Raw genomic sequence first — 17,592 nt, forward strand, 5'->3', positions numbered from 1 at the left:
CCTCGCGGAGACACGCGCTGGCTCGAGAGCATGCGCTCGAGCGGCTCGGGGCAGCGCCTGCGCGCTTTCGGCATTCGAATATTCCGAGTCCCGAGACATGGAGCACAGCTCAGTGCGGCCCGAACGCTTCTTCAGGTACCCGTTGCCGACATGGGAGGGCCGACTGACGGCATCACTGACGGCAACAAAGGTGGGTTCCACATTTTCCTTCGTCTAATGCGATAAATGAGGCGACAGCTTTCATTGGTATAGCTTTTGCAGGCTGTCGTAGCTCGTGGCACAGTAAATTGATTCTTCGTCTATTAGAGCTCATGCACGCGGTTCCGAGTATCGCGCACGATTCTGCAAAACCAGCACAGGATGTCGCGCGGTCACGATATCGTAGAAATGGTCTTATCGAGCAGTTGTCGCATTGGCACATCAGAGCTATCAGAACTGTTTGACGCGCTGAGCGTTACGTGAGTGTAATGAGTATGCACAGCACGATGGGTAGTTAGCGCTTTTATAGAATCGGCTGCGTACTTCATCATTTGTTTCGATCCCAGTTCAAAACACTTCGCAAGAAAAACTACGCACGAAACGCGTTTTCGCGGCAATTTGGAGCGATGCTATTGCTGCGGCTTGGATGACTTCATACCCTAAACACAGATGTGTAAGCATAGACAGTTTGATTCGCACTTAAAGGAATGTCTCCGTCCTCGCTGACCACGCTTCACAAGTTTCTTTGGTGTGTGTACGTTGCGTTAGTGTGTGCGTTATCAGGTAGTTAACGTGTGATGTTTGCATACTCTAATAGTTAGCGCTGCTAAACATGGCGGCGCCTATGTCTCCCGCCTCAGCGCCAGTTATGGTGACTGCGTTTTCCCTTCCTCTGTTAGAGTTATAAAACAATGGTCCAAAAGTTTCGGGCATCAAGACGCTTTGCTTGTGCTTGCTTGCACGAGAATTAGAATAGGGTTTTGCGCTCACTGTTTGCGTTCTACGCTTGCAGGACTACGGTGACTGGAAAGGCTGGCTACGATGAATAATAATTAGGGATGTGCGAATATTTGAGTTTCGAATTCGAATCGAATAATACGTAATCGATTAATTGGATTCGACTTTCAAACAGCTAGTATTCGAAGTTTTGAATCATACGACCCGGCGCATCTAAAACGCGACAAATGCCAATGGTGCAATTTGGTTAGGGTGGGGTAGGTAAAACAAACGCTAAACGTCGTTACAGTAAGCCTTTCGTTGAAACTTTCACCGATATCCTGGTTCAAAAGCGAGCGCATGTTTTTTCAATGAGATTGTCATTTCTGCAGGTAAAAAAAAAAAGAGAAAACTGTCAACATTAGAAACGAACGCACGAACATATTGCGTAGTTCGGTCGCGTATGCCTCAAGCGCCGTAAAACTTCCCGACATTGGCCCGCGGAACCCTCGGTGATTGGCTTCACATGTGCAAATTTGTTCACGCTGTGCAGTCGCCACTGCCGCACCGCACCACTAGTTTAGAAACTCCCAACGTTCCGGCGCGCAGTTAAAACGCTGCTGTGAACGAGCGCCCGAAGATTTTGGGGCCCGGAGCACTCATGACGATGAAGCACAACATGAAGCACAACCGCTGTTAGATGGCCGTACTGTACAACCATAGGGGAAAAAAAGCTAGCTACCGTACCACCCTATGTAAGCCGTTAGGAGTATCGTTGCTGACTAGAATGGCGGCTTTTCTATCAACACGCCTGCGCGCCCATAAAAGCCGGGTCTCCATCCTAAAATTTGTCCATTTGTAGCGCGAAACGTTACTAATGAGCGCATCCAGATTCCGAGATCGTTCGGTGACTCCGCGTCTGTAGGGCTAACGATACATGCCCTAATAGAAACTACGAATGGTTGGTATGATGAATTGCATAGGCGTGAAGTTGTTTGGCACAATGCACCTGTTGGGGGCGCTTGTTTTTAGATATGTTAACATGATGTCGAGGGAAGCGCAATAATGTATTTCCCACGACGACCGACTACCTTAGAACGCGTTACTATAAAGCGATGTTCAGTAATAAAGACGACACATGTACGTACAATCTCAACGGAAGAAGATTGACACAGGTGACTGGTTGCCGGAGCGGCAAGATTTTTCTCGAGCACGCAGACATCTAGAGTGCCAAGCACATTCCCTTTTCCAAAGCAGGGGTGGCTTGCAGAAAGCACTCCAACAAACAGCTTTTCGGGGCAACTGCGATAGAGACATATGGTTGCTCGCAGCTCCAGCGAAAAAAGCAAGTACGTAGCCACCTCTGCCGATAAGCAATGGTGGCTACGCATATGGACACGGGTGGGCCAACAGCAAGATGGGCTGCTTTCCGCCGGTCCATAGGCCACCCCTGCTTCGAAAATGGAAAGTGCTTGGCAATCTCACTATCGGCGTGCTCGTCATCAACAGCGCCGCGTGTCGCGATTTTGTGGCTCCGGCCACCGACCACTTCTGCTAAGCTTTTTTCGTTGAGACTCTACTTGTGTGAATATGGAGACGACGGAGCATGTTTTGACTCTGAAGACATCCACCAGGGGGGCTATTTTGTACGCGTTCTAGCATAGAACGGGGAGGAGGATCGAACAAAAGGACAAGAGGGAGCACACAGCCAATAGGCGAGCTGGGGAATTCAGGAATGTATCCAATGCATAAATAAATGTATAATTATTATACCTGAACATCAATATTCAGAGGCATTGTTTCTCGCAGCTTGAAGTTGAAGAGCTCGGCGACTTTAACAATAACCTTGTGTTAATGTCTTGACATAGCGCCAGGGGGTGTCGCCGTTTCACGAGGCGTTCGATGGTGGCGCTCGCCACCACGCTGTTTCATCCAGTGGTTCTAGTATTAGTGTACTTGTAAAATTCAAACGGCGCGACGATTGGAACCGTTATTCAGTTGTCGAAATGGCGCAGCACACGCACTTACGAGGTCCCGCGCGTTCCCGACAATCAGAGAGAGTTGCTACTCTCGTTTATGGAACAGCATCGAGAGTTGGCCGTACGAGCTACCGAGTTTACGCACGAATTTACGGCAGCGGACAGGCGTCGGCTGTGGGGCGAGCTGTCCGACGCGCTGAAGAGCGAGGGCCCCGTCACCAAGTAGGCCTCTTCAGTCATCACCTCAAACGAACCTTCTACCTCGGGGCTTCGTCGGCTTCGTTTCTGCAAAATGGCATGAACGAGAACGGAGACGCCATTTTCGCAAACTGTCCGCGCGGTAGAGATGCGCGGGAAGACCATTCCTCCGCTTTCGTTTCGATCCAACCCAAGTCATTTGCGGAGACTGTTCCAACACCTCCTCCCCGTTCTAAGCAAAACTTGTGGCTATTCTCACGTCTTGACCGTCACACTACCCTCGACCAATCCCGTGTGGCTTCCCCTTGTCCTTTTGTTCGATCCTCCTCCCCGTTCTATGCTAGAACGCGTACAAAATAGCGCCCCAGGTGTACGTTCTGGCAGGAGCTAGGTGAAGCCTGGGTTTTTAAAGGGTCATGAAGCACCCCTTGGGCTTGTTGAAAAAACACATCCTGCGGAAAGCTGACACGGCTATGAACTGCTCTGCCAAATATTACAGTCGTGCGCGCCGCGTAATGGCCACAAGCGGAGCGCGAAGTTGCCGTTTCCCCAGGCACCCTCTTTTCAAACAGAGGCCGGTTCTCACTCTCGTCGGTGGGCGGGGCGTCTGTCCGTTTACGTCGCGGATCTGTCCGTTTACGTCGCAAGAGACATAGCATTCTTATTGGTCGATAGCCACCGTAAATCGAGAGCGCCGTTCCGATCAGATGCGCTTCTTGCCGCGGGTGCCGCCACTTGCCGGTGCCGCACTCCTCAGTACACGGTAGCCGCACTCGCGCAAGCGAATCACAACGGGAGAGCGATCGCATTTCATGACGCGCGCTGACGTAACTTCTTTCCCCCATGCCATATCTCCCTGTCTAGCTTCCAGTGCGCTCGTTGGCACGAGAAAAGAAAGCGCTGAGAGCGTGCGCCACACCCCCGTAACTCCGCTGATTCTTGACGGATTCGAGAAATTTTTGCGGCAATCGATTCGGGAGGCAGTACACTCCGATACTGAGGTCATTAGATCATTACTTGGAAAAGTGGTTCACGACCCCTTTAAGGCAGTCCGAGGAAGGTGAACATGACCTCGATAGAGGTCGACACAGCACGGTGCGCAGATTGGTGGCAGAAATATAGAGAGAACGGAGGAAAGCAAAATAGCGTAAAAACCAAGGTTACTCGGCCGTAAAATGCAGAAATTTTATTTATTTATGCAGAAAATTTATTTCAAGATACATTTTTTTTCTGTGGGAGCTCATCATTATTCCCGGCAGGCAAAGAATTATGTGCAATTTGAAATTGAGCTTGGTTGTTCACAGGTCACAGCGTCGTTATCAATACAACGCTCATAGCATCCAACTTCTAATCGATCTTGTCGACGTTTGCGTTGACGTGCATTAAACTAAGTCTTTGTGGGAAGCGCACTGCAACGTCCCGCAAACGTTGTGCTTGCGTTAACGTGCAACGGCTATTATCAATCCATTTACCGGAAGAAGGAAGAACAAAGCAGAAGCGCGCTAAATGTCCGAACAGTTCCTTAAACCGACGTCCCCAAACCGGGTGTCGCAGGTTGCTGTAATTCGACAACGCGTTTGCGGGAGATTATCACATGTCTGCGAATACGCTGATGCGATCGTATAGAAATTCCTGCAATATTACATTCTGGCACCACCGTCTATGCGAGTTTACGAAAGCGTGTCATGGCACCATCGAAAAATGCATCCACAGTTGCCGTATAAAGACAGTCAGATTATATACTATATACCGGTCCGCGATAATTGTTGGCTGACTTTGGTCAGGGCTTAAACGAAGACGAAGATTTCATTCAGCAAATAAAACTTCCTGAAAATAACGCATTTTGAAGGTATTTAGTCACTTCTAAATCATCTATTATTGAAGTTGAACACACACGGACACGCACGCACACACAATCGCGCTTTGTTTTTCGCCAATCTCGCGCCTTTCAGCGCAGCACGTACGTTCAGCCAACACGCATATTTAGATCAGCATCTAGCGTCTAGTTTTACTGGTAATTCTGCATCAAACTGTGTGGGTCCAACGACGAGCCAAGCCGTTGTTGGACCCTTAGCTTGGTGCTAGTATTTGTCGCACACATCGAATCAATTAAGAAATTTATGTAATGCAAATGCATGTACATCGGAGATATCGTTCATCTTTGTTCGGGCATGAATTTCGCAGGACTGGTAACTAAGGTAGTTTTTTCTATGTGTGATCATAGGGCACAAGTAATTTTCTGGAAAAGATTCGCGCTATCTCAGTTCTTGGCTGTGTTGTTCTCTTAAAATTTATTGTCAACTTGCATCATTCAATGTTGGTTCTACGGAGATCGTCACGTTCTTGTGGTGGTGCAGAATTCATTAGCCGAGGCACCACCTACGAGATTGAACAATTTGGTGGGTGAACTTGCGCACAGCTGGCTGTCGCGGTGGTACTGTGGTTGTACGGTGCTCTGCTGCTGACCAGAAATACGTGGGTTTGATCCCAGCCGCGGACGTAGAATTTTGAGGGAGGCGAATTGCTAGAGGTCCATGTACTTACATTTAGGTGCACGTTAAAGAACACCAGATTGTCTAAATTTCCGGAACCTTCTACTACGGCTTGCCTCATAAGCATATCGTGGTTTTGGCACGTGAAACCCCGGGTATTAATACAGGATTGCTTTATAGTGGAACGCTTTGTATTTCATACGTGTGTCAACTGTATACTTTCAACCGTAATCGCTGTACCTCGCGTAAATAATTCTGGAATATACGTGGCTATTCGCGTCACGCATACATTGTGTTTAGAAGCGTCGAATACAATGGAAATGTTGAAATAACAGAAAGTGGGGGATCGTGCCGAACGATAGCACGCGCAAGTTTTATGCAGTCAGACATGATCACTGTGAAAGATATTGTGCAGCATACAGAAGCATGCTAGGGGGCTCCAGATGTTTTGCGCGTAGGCTGATGTAGGGTATTAGTTGTAAATTGTGTAAGATTTCATTTGTAACGATGTGTGCTCAACCATATGCCGCTTTTTATAGTTACTACAATATCTGTCACTAGCGCTGTCACAAGTTATTTGCAGCGGGAGAAGTACATGCGTGAAAGAGACGCACAGTTTCGCGACCAAGCACTAATTGTGGAAAGCCACTGAACACGGGATGCAGAGTAACTGAAAGTAAAGCTTGAGCAACTGTTTATACAAGGATACAAGGTCTCTCAGCAACTCAACCTGACGAAATCGGGTGTTGCAGGACTGCAAGGTGAACACTGCGCGGAATACGGATACGGGGACCAGCCTACATATTGCCCCATCCAATTGCGTTTGCTCTTTTGGCGAGTCACAGGTAAGTTCAGAAAACTACCATTGGCCAGTTCACTTGGTGTCGGTCGTCAGCGTACTCTCACTTTGTACAGTGCCGGTTGCTTCGCACTACCGCTTTCATTGTTGCGTGGACAGCGTTACAAAATTCAACTAATTGCTCAAAAAAAAGTGTAGCTGAATGCGGCATTTAACGTATACGATGTCTAACCTCACGTCAGCGCATGGTGTATGGCGAAAAACTGACATGAGTTCTCGTCAAGGGCCTCTGGCGTGAACGAGCTAGTTCGCTACATGGCGCCGCCAAAGGGGATGGCAACAGATATCATCATCATCATACATGCAGGAAGTTTATTAAAAATACGCGTTCCTGGGTTTGAGAATGGTCGCCTCGAATATTTATAGGTACGTTGGTCTCAGTTGGCACACAGCCTGCGCAGCCCAGGCTTGGTCAGGGGGCCACAAACGAGGGGGACTCGAGGTGCCGTTCTTATTATAGTGACAGCTCCTTCTAAAGAGGGCGGCGAAAAGTAAGCGGTAACATGGGGACAGAGAATTGCCCTTACCTTTGCACTAGAGTTTCCTCCATGAAGGGGTGAGACCATGTGGTGGAGTCTGTCAGTGTTTCACCAGAAAACAGCCGTGTAAGGCAGCGAACATATTGGGATTCTTCTGTTTAGTGAAGCATAAAGGGCGTTTTCATAAACCACTGCATAATGCTGAACAGTTGGTAGTGTTGAGAGGACGCCCTTCAAGGCGAGCTAAAGCGCGAATTGAAAACTCCGGCATCGTTAACGACAGAGGAGAAAAAGCGTCGTTTTTTGTTCACATCTATCCGCGACCATCATTGTCAGCCAATTTTATCTCCACTGCAGAACGAAGGCCTCTCCTCACGATCTCCTATTTACCATACCTAGTGCGAGCTTGTTGCATTTTCGAATTTCTTCTCCATCTGTCTCGCTGCTGCCCTCGGCTGAATTTCCCATACGTTGGCAACCATTCCTTTGCTCTAGCGCATGGTTGCCTATCCTACGTATTACGTTTCTGGCCCAGGCTTAATGCCAACAAGAATTAGGATATCCACTACCCATGTTTGTTTTATTTTTTTTATTTCACAATACTTCAGGCCAGGAGTGGAATTACAAAGAAAGAACAGCACAGAAATAATTTATAACAATACCGGCACTACATGCAATACGTCAGTTTCGCTAGTACGATATTTAACAAAGAAACAAAAAACAGCACACATAGTTTAGAACAACACTCGCACGACAAGTAATATAAGTTTCAATGATGCAATATTCAACACGACAAATGGTGTTCAAGGGCTTCATCAAAATTGTCTCGCAAACGAACAATGGGGGGGATGTTATGAGCTTTCGTGAGGTCTAATAATAGCATTATACGCTTGACGTTTAACATTCCTTTTTTTAAAAAAAAAGCGCAGTTCCGAAAAGCTGAAGGGCGAAATGTGTGCCCGCCACGACATATCACGAAAAAGAGTGATCCCTAAACATAGCCGTGCGCAGGGTTCCCCACCAAGGGGGGAGGGGGGGGCAAAGGTGAGGGATTGCTTGCACTAAATCATTTACACATATAAGTAATAATATATAAGGAACTAACAGGCTGACCTTGAACGTATTTATCAATGGTGTCTTAAGTGGCAAATGAATTTAAACACTAACAAGTGCGTCCATATGTGTTTTTCGAAGAAGAAAAAAATAATTAATGCTAACTATTATTTAAGGGGAAACATTTTAGATAGAAAATGTAGGTACAAATATTTGGGTGTATTATTGTCGCACGATTGTTCCTGGAATGCACATGTGGATTATGTGGTTGCTAAGGCTGCGGTAGCTTTGAACTATATCCAAAGGAACTTGAGATGTGCAGATTATCAGCTTAGGAACACGGCTTACCTCACCTGTATTCGACCAATTTTAGAATATGCTTGTACTCTTTGGGACCCGTCACAAGTAGGCTTGATTAATAAATTAGAAAAAATTCAAAACAGAACAGCCAGGTTTGTCCTGAGTCGGTATGGAAGAAATCACAGTTCCACCGCAATGAAAAAAGAATTAAACTGGGAGTCACTTTCATCACGACGTAAAAAACTACGTTTGAAGTTGTTATATCAGATATTTCATAATAAAACAGGAATTGAGAGACACACTTACCTAAAACAGCCAGATTACATATCTGAACGTATGGATCACATACACAAAATAAGGCCATACCGGGCCAGGACGAACCTGTACGCCAATTCATTTTTTGTGAAAACCATTAACGAGTGGAATGGTTTGATGTCTGAGCAAGTGTGCAGTAAAAATAAATATGTGTTTTTTTTTCATGTTTCTAACCCCCCTGCTGTAACGCCTCCGGGCAAAGCGGGGTTATGTATGAATAAAGAATAAAGAATAAATAAAGAATAGTGGCCCCGAACACATTGCCCTGTCGCACACCAGAACTAACATTCAGCATTCTAGATACACTCGTTTTAATTTCAACGAACTGCTCACTCACTCGGGAGAGACTCACTCGAGAAATATTATTCGACCCTGTCCGCGGGTACATTACCCCTCTCCCCGCTCACTAATCTGGACTACCGGCGATTAGGGCCTGGCAGGCAAAAAGGCAGCGCACGTTGCCGCCCGCGCACTCATTCCCCGGGCCCCTGCCTCGCCCACCGATGACCCTTCTCATTCAGAAGAAAACTCTCCTCTCCTCACTTTTAAATATGTAAAAAACCATAATTGGGACTCCCACCACCGCTTTCCTGCGTCCTGCAAGGGTTCAAGAAGGCGGACGAGAGAATTCTCCCGCTATTCACTAATACGCTACTGTGCCTGGCAGTGCTCAAACAATTTGACTCTTCCTTTTCCGATCTCTGCCAGTATTGTGAGATGGCTGACACCTGCCACATGGTATGGGCATGCCAGCTCAATCCTTCTTTACCCGCCCAACCCGAACGCAACCCGAGAGGACTGAAAGGCGGCCCTGCTCGGCTGCTCCTCTCATACCTCTCTTAGTAATGCCTTGCTCTGCTCTGCTATGCTTTCCCACTCTCTTCTCTTTGCCCTCACCCGCTTCGCCAATTTCGCGGACGCTCGGCACGGTTGGAACTCAAACTTCAACAGCTTGATTGAACCACTATGGTAGACTAAACACTTTTAAGGTGTTGATGCTCTTCGAGAACGGTGCCACTTCGCTGATTGTGTCGAAGAATTGTCGTTGGACAACAGCGTCCCGCACCAATTTTCCTTGTAGGTAATTCTAAGACACTGTGTGGGTGGCACAGCCAGTGTTGCTTGGTGCCAGAATTTGTGACACGCGCAGAATGAATTTTCAAATGTATATGGCGAAGTCCTGTATGTTATAAAATAACATTGACTTTTATTGCATCATAAAATGGTCCGGTTTGGTAACTGATTAAGCGTTGTGAATATTTTATTGGAGTTGACGAAAGGGATTATTGAAACTCGAAGTATGATACGCAGACCTTTCAGGATGCAGCGGCATATACATGTAAGTAACCGCATACAAATACGTAAAGTTTATTATGTATTTCCAGTAGCCACTCGCTTTACAATAGCAACAATCGTGGTCATCATCTAGATTAGCTGTCCTCGCCCATTATGCCCAGTCACCGTCGCTTTGCTATGCTGCAAGAGCGGCACCCTACGAGTACGAGGTCATATCTAACTTCTTAAAATAAGGTAAACTAAAGAAGGGGAATGGTTCGAGGCGCCCGCTTTGTTAGGAACAACCTTATGAAGCCATAGAAAACATAAGTGGCCATCATTCGCGGTTTTTAATTGAAACATTGAAACCCTGATGAGGAACACTCACATGCTTGCTTATGCGGCTTGGCACGCAGTAGTGTAGCATCAGATTGAGAAATCCCAGATAGATTTACTATTCTATCAGTCCTGACAGTGAAATGCAAAATGCAAACATGCCAGAGCTTGACCGTTTTGTGTCAAGTCAGAAATAATAAGCCGTGCTGAAAAGACATGTCCATAAATGGGAAAACTAGCATAAAGAAAACTAGCAAAACAGACTTCGTGGGATCCACCATTTACGTTTTCCTGTCCCTCTGCCGTTTCTGGTAGGATTTTTGTAGGGGCCGGGACAACTGGTATCCCCAGAGCGAAAGCCTTCAAGATCAAGAGGCGTTTCGCGACTCTACCGTTAGGGGAATAGCGCGTGCGCTGTGGCATCGTGAAAAAAGCGGATTGGTGTGCCAGTTGTCCTTCTCTAGACGGTCGTCAGTTGTTGGTAGTCAAGTACCCGCTAGTAAGGAAAAGCTCGAGAAGTTTGAAAACTGTTTGCTTAGAGGTACGTAATACTCTAAAAGGATTAAATATCTGGCTAGTTGGCTGAGACATACTAGACATAACTGGCTGTGATATAATAGCACAAGGAATGAAACGACGAACACAACGAAAGCGCTTGTCTTCGTCTTCTTTCTTGTGTCCGTCGTTTTATTCCTTAAACTAGTATGTCTCAGCCAGCTACATAATACTATTACAATTTTTTTTAAATTCGCAATGTGCTTGTCAACGAACATATCTTCTGGTGACTATTGGAACCACACTTTTTACTCAAATCACAAAACACGGGCTTTTTGCTGGTAAAAACAAGTCAACGGCATTGCAGCCGTAAGCAGACATTCTACCACTAAACGTTTTGCTCTGTCGTTTGGCTGCACTCTGAGGGGTATATATTTCAGTGCTGACCAACAAGTGCCTTGGTGTTCACAAGCTTGACAAGTGCTCTTTTCTGTAAAAAAACGCAGACTTGCTCTACGTGTGGCACGAGGTGACCGGCCTGCTGGCGCGCCATCCTGAACACCCTGTGCCAGCAGGCCAGGTAGGTTTTCATTTACAACACTCTATTGCAAGCGTCTTCACACCTTACACGTTTTCCCAACCTCCACTTTCCAAGCATTTTGTAGTGACCAAGGGTTTATATTCCACTTGTCAATCTTAGTGACGCACGTGGCCGAAGCTGTCAGAGTTGTGACGCGTCATCCGAAGGCTGTAGGTTCCATCCCTAGCTGCGGCAAGTATATTTCTCACTCACTTTCATTCATTTCGTTTTACTTCATAATTACTATACGACAGTTAAAACACACAATTATAGTCCCCTATACCCTCCTTAGCTTCATTCTGTTGGTTCCATTAGAAACGAGCCCTCGGTCAATCCCCCGCTTAGAATCGATTTAGTGCGATACTACTGTCTGTGTTCAAAATCTCCCTAAGGACGTCAATCACCGCGCTGCTAAGCTCGAGGACGTGGGTTCGGTTCCCAGCCTTATTTGGCCACGTCTGGATGATGGTGAAATGCAAGGACACCCGTGTAATTGTATTTACAATTACTCGGGTGTTGCGTGAGTTCCGCAAACAAGTCCCCAAATAGTCGATACCGTACTACGGTGCCGACTATTTGCATGTTTGGAAATTGCGACAGTTTTCACTTTTTTTTGCTTCCAGCAAGTGCTGCCACCCTGGGCCGATGCCCGAAATGCCATCAACCTTTAGTTTCCTTCCAAGATTTTTTTAGGCTATTGCTCACACATCTACACGTGCGTGAGCGCGCGATGGTAAGTGTGGCTTCGTCTCGCAGGCTCATTGCGTTTCCTGCGCTCACTAAGACTGTCTATCCGGTCTTTAATTTCTAAGGGCAACTGCGTGATACTAGTGAATCATTCTGCACTCAAACGCGAAGTACAGAACACAGGATCTGGCTGCAGATCCCATAGTCGGCTGTAACCCAGGAAGCTTGCCTGAACATTCACGGAATGAATGATAACCTTACCAGTATAACTACACAGCGTGCAACAGAAGTGGGAGGCACGGTCGTCAGACAAGACACTGGTGAGCTCTCCCAGGAGACTATAGACGTCATTATGAAAAAGCAAAGCATGAAAGCATCTAACCTGACAGAATAGAACTGGTAGAGCTTTCAAAGCTAATCAACAGGCGTAAAGTGTCCGACATAAAAATGCACAATACACATAGAATTGAACATGCTCTGAAGAGTGGACGAAGCCGAAAAGCGGTGAAGAGAAAAATGGGCACGGGCAGAAAACCAGATATATATACTGAGATAGAATGAAGGCAATGTCACGACCAATAGGGATAATATAGTTGAGGTAGCTGAGGAGTTCTACAGACATCTGTACAGTAGCCTGGACGACCAGGACGATAATGGCAGTAGTACTGAAGTATTATACATCCAGCCAGGAATGACAGAGGAAGTAAGGAAAGCATTGGAGGGAATGCAAATAGTGATAAAAGCTGGTGAGGATGATGTAACAGCTGATCTCTTGAAAACGGTGGACAAATTGTTTTAAAAATACTGACCACCCTGTACAGGAAATGTCTCAACTGAAAGCCAAAAATGCTGCATAGGCAGCTCCTCACTGGTTGATTTGCAAGAAACCGATTCCCACAATGAGTGGGATATTCCGGAATTTTTCCCCATTCATTTATTTCTTGCGCTGCCTGTTGTCGTTCTTGGTTATTCTTAGTCGCCGCCTAAAGCGCAAACGCACGTCTCATCCGTCTTCCCTTGACACCGCTTTTTCATTGTGCACGGTCCACTCATCAGATCCCCGTACAATCCCCCGATGTGTTCACTGCAGACCCCTGCAGTAGATACATCATTCTTATAATAATTATTAGCTTGTAATATCAGTATTGTTCTTTTCACGACCACTGTTCGTGCCAGTATTTAATAACTCGTTATCATCATCATCATCAACAAGATACGCGCCGGCTTGACTGTGTGCGTTCGAGCGGTTCCAGTCAGCGCCTGCGCGCATTCTGCACTAGATTGTACAGAGTGAACGCCTTTCAGATATCCATTTTGGACATTAAAGTTCCTCTTGAGAGAGAAAAGGTGTGCTCCTTTTGTTGCCTTCGTCTAGGGTGATAAACGAGGTGACAGCATTCCTTTAGAGCTTGTGCAGGCATTCATATATATAGTGCACGCCTAAGTGAATATAGGGTCCGCACACTCAAAGCGTGTGTACGCGGTTTCGAGGCCGACGCACAATAGTGCGGAGCCAGACCAGGATTTCGAATTGCTTTCGTAGAAATGGTCGCATTAAACAGCTGTCACATTCGCACGTTAGAGCTTACGCGTGAGAAAGGGCGAAGTTCGTCATCAATATTCGCGGCACGATAGGTGGTTAGTGCTCTCATCGAGTCGGGTGTATTAGCTTCTCATTTGTTTTTCACTTTCATAAAAGCATAGCGTAAGAATATTGCGCACTAAACCTTAATGGTGGCATTTTGTGGTGAGGCCTATTGTTTCGACTTGGAAAATCTAAAATTGTAAACACAAATGCTTACCCAAAAACGAATACCGCCAGATGCAACGGAACAGCGTTTACCCTATTGATCTTACACCGCAAATGAACTCTGCGATGTCGGTGCAGGTTAAAAAAAATCACCGCCATATCCACAAAGTGAATGATGTTAGAGAAGCTTGCTCGGAGATGATCGGGTAACCCGCGAATCCTCCGTACACATTCCTCTGTCATCATATATAGACGTGACAACGTTGCAGCTGCGGCCAAAAGAGTGGTCGAGGAAGTCGCGCTTGAAGAGTCAGCGCCGCCAACCTCAGGTAGCGACCGCATTAGGCGCTTCGCCGCGGCATCCCGCGACCGCACTTCTTCGGGGTTCCCTTGCCGCCGCTTCCGTGCTGCTTCTGCTTCGCGACCTCTCACCGCAGCGTCGGCTTCACGGCACGCCCGCTTATCTACTGCTTCGCTGGCCCGCACCTCCGGGTTTGCTTGACGGCGAGCCCTCTTCTCTTCTTGTTCATTGAGTCAGCTGCCCGTGAAGAGAAAAGAAGCGCGCCAAACGCGAAACGCACCAAACGCAAAACGAGAGGCGCGGCCCTCTAGCGGTCACCTATCTAACTAGCGCACGCGTCTGGGGTGGTGTGCCCTGCCTTAAGCGGTGCGCGCCATCTAGTGAGCATTCTTGAAATCACCGGAGAGCGCAGCTGCGCCTATGGCGGGACCAATGAGAACTAGTGTACACGCCACCGACAACGGACAAGGCGCGAGCGTAAGAAGCTTGGCGCGCAAGCACGTTAGTCAAAGCTGTCCGGAGCCCGTCACTGCTCGGCGTCCCTCGTAGCCTTTGGCTTATTTGGTGCGACAAATCTCGTGAATCAACCTTCCCCATCGCGCATGCGCTGTGCTTAAAAGCGTAGCTAACATTGCAGCGGTTCCAATATATCAACACGTGGCTTGAGCAGTGCGATAAAATCTGCGGCAGTTTTAGGGGGTCCTACATAGTCGCTGTGAAAAACATGTACAAGTATGCGTGTCTGTATTGAACCTTTAACATGCAGAAGCAGCTCTTAAGTGGTTATGAGTTTTACGTATAAACAGAAGATACGCAAGATTTTATTTGTAACGTTAGATGATATTGCACATTGGTGTTTTCTCAGCCATGTAGCGCACCTTAATAAAGCTATTATAAACTCTTGTCGCAGCGTTTTCGCGAAACTTAGAACCATGGGGTTATTACGAGACAATTTTAGCGCTAGAAAGTAGATGCGTGGAAGAACACTGGAGTAGGGGTACTGGGACCAGGACCACAGCCCGATACTCCATCCTATTGTATTTGCTTTTACGAGCCATTTTTCATGCACTTGAGACAGTAGACGACAGCGGCGCGGACGGCTGCGACTTCGGTACGTACAGAAAACTGTCATTCTACACACCGTTTGGTGTGGTTCGACAGCGCACCCTACCGTTGTATGGTGCCGGTTGCTTCGTACTGACGCTTTCACTGCTGTGTGGAAAATGGAATTAAAGGGACTGTCTACCGCCCGGAAAAATTTTTCTCATTGTGGTGAAAATGAGAAGATCGCTCGTCACATCGGCGGCAACGAGCATGCTTTTGCCCCATAAAAAAGGAATTATGTTTTTAATTTGATGTTGAAAATCGTGAAAGAATTACAGCTAGCGTCACCCAACGCCGATATGGTTCAATCTACTGGTTAGGACAAGAGATTCTCGCAGGTAGACTCATTTTGCTTAAAAACAAACATGTATAACTTGAAATTGTACTTCACGCACTTGAGACACCTTTCGATTGCGTCAGAGAGTAATTTTTGGCTTTTCTTTTTCTCACGCATGCAAAAAGGCGCCCGATGGCCGCTGCTTGCGGCGCCGTCTTCGATTTTGTCTGCTTCAAGTCATGCGCTATGTCATGCGGCTCTCCGCGCTGGCCGTACTGTGCCGCTGTATTGTTGTTAGGATGTCTCATATGTGCTGCGCTGTGAAGGCGCGCATTTATTGTCTCTTTTTGATAAATCGACTTGGCTTGGATTGCGGCAGCAGTGCTAAAATAAGCGCAGACTGCGATTACCGCAAAACAAATGTTCTGTAATCGTATAGTAAGGCTTCATTTAACCGGTAGCGCGTTGAAAACGACTGTTACATTCTTTTCAATAGGTTTCGGCAAAAATAAAGTAATCCTAGCGAAATCACATGTATTTTCGGTTTTAATTTTTACCGGCACTACAATCATCATTGCGTCCACCAACCAGTGTTGTGGGCATGTTTCACGCCAATGCAAGAAGACGGAACGTAGATCGAAAAATTCTGTTTTAAAATTTCCACTCGCTTTTTAAAGAAACAGCTGCAAGGTTGGACACTTCAGGCGGTACGCTTTCTATTGCTGTACAAAGCAGAAAAGCAATGACGGAGGGTAGACAGTCCCTTTAAAGGGGTCATGAAGCACCCCTTCGGCTTGTTGAAAAAACGCATCCTGTGGAAAGCTGACACGGCTATGAACTGCTCTGCCAAATATTACAGTCGTGGGCGCCGCGTAAAGGCCACAAGCGGATGCGCGAAGTTGCCGTTTCCTCAGGCGCCCTCTTTTCAAACAGAGGCCGGTTGTCACTCTCGTCAGTGGGCGGGGCGTCTACCGGTTGACGTCGCGATCTGCATCGCCGCGTCCCAAAAGACATGGCATCCTCGTTGGCCGGTAGCCGACGTAAGTCGAGAGCGGCGTTCAGATCAGATGCGCTTCTTGCCACGGGGTGCCGCCACTTGCCAGCGCCGCACTCCTCAGTACACGGTAGCCGCACTCGCGCACGCGAATCACAGCGGGAGAGCGATCGCGTTACATGACGCGCGCTAACGTAACTTTTTTACTCCGTGCCATCCCTCCCTGCGTAGCTTCCAGTGCGCTCGTCGGTACGAGAAAAGAGAAAGCGCTCAAAGCGTGCGCCGAACCCCCGTAACTCCGCTCATTCTTGACGGATTCGAAAAATTTTTGAGGCAATTTATTCGGGGGGCAGTAAACTCCGATACTGAGGTCATTAGATCATTACTTGGAAAAGTGGTTCACGACCCCTTTGATGTTATGATACCAGAACGTTGTTAAGAATTTCAAATAAATACAGGGCGTGTAAAGAAACGTGCGAGCTTTAACGAGGCCTTAAAGATAACAAAGGCAGCATGTGTAGGACATTGGTTCTAAGCAGCCATCTTGTACGCGTTATGTGATAGAACGGAACGAAACGACACGAGAGGACGTGAGGGAGCAAATAGCCAATAGGCGAGCTGAGGGAATTCAGAAATGTTTTCAAGGCATGAAGAAATGCAGTATTATAGCTGAACATCAATATTAGCAGGAATTGTTTTTCAAAGGTCGAAATTCAAAAGCGCGGTGACTTTAACAATTTGTGTTAGTCTTCACTGGCCGCTAAATGGTGTGGCAAGTTCACGAGACGTACCCTAGAACGCCTAGCACGCGTAGTTATAAAGCGAGATTCAGTAAAGAAGGAAAATGTATATGTTGTGAGGAAGCTAAGGAAACGACGGAGCATGTTCTGATTGAATGTGGAGATATCCACCCAGGTGTATGTTTGGGAACGAGCCTACGCAAAACCTTGGGTTTTACGCACAACCATGGTAAGCAGAACACTTTCGCAATAGAAATAAGTAAGAGACGGTGGAGTATTGGTGGCCATAGAATGGCCTCTGCCGTAAGGGGCAGAAAGCTGGGCTGTGAATGTTTTTTTTTTTTCTATGGTAGCATTGATTTAATCGAAGTTGGCAGGGCAATGGGCCAACTTAAAAAGAAGCGAGCTTCTTTTTAACGGCCTCGTTATAAAAAACGGCCTCGTTATAAAGGGGATGCTCATA

At 46.9% G+C, this 17,592-nt stretch overlaps 1 long non-coding RNA gene across 1 annotated transcript in view; it reads left to right on the plus strand.

Moving 5' to 3' along the window:
- Window positions 1-17,592, plus strand: part of LOC119391089 (uncharacterized) — a 303,791-nt gene that overhangs the window by 273,273 nt on the left and 12,926 nt on the right. Inside the window, exon 19 of the long non-coding RNA XR_007415559.1 lies at window positions 11,203-11,276. This is a non-coding gene — a long non-coding RNA (uncharacterized LOC119391089). The remainder of the gene's footprint in view (window positions 1-11,202; window positions 11,277-17,592) is intronic.

The sequence above is a fragment of the Rhipicephalus sanguineus genome, chromosome 1, assembly GCF_013339695.2.
Source record: "Rhipicephalus sanguineus isolate Rsan-2018 chromosome 1, BIME_Rsan_1.4, whole genome shotgun sequence".
Classification (NCBI taxonomy): Eukaryota; Metazoa; Arthropoda; class Arachnida; order Ixodida; family Ixodidae; genus Rhipicephalus; species Rhipicephalus sanguineus.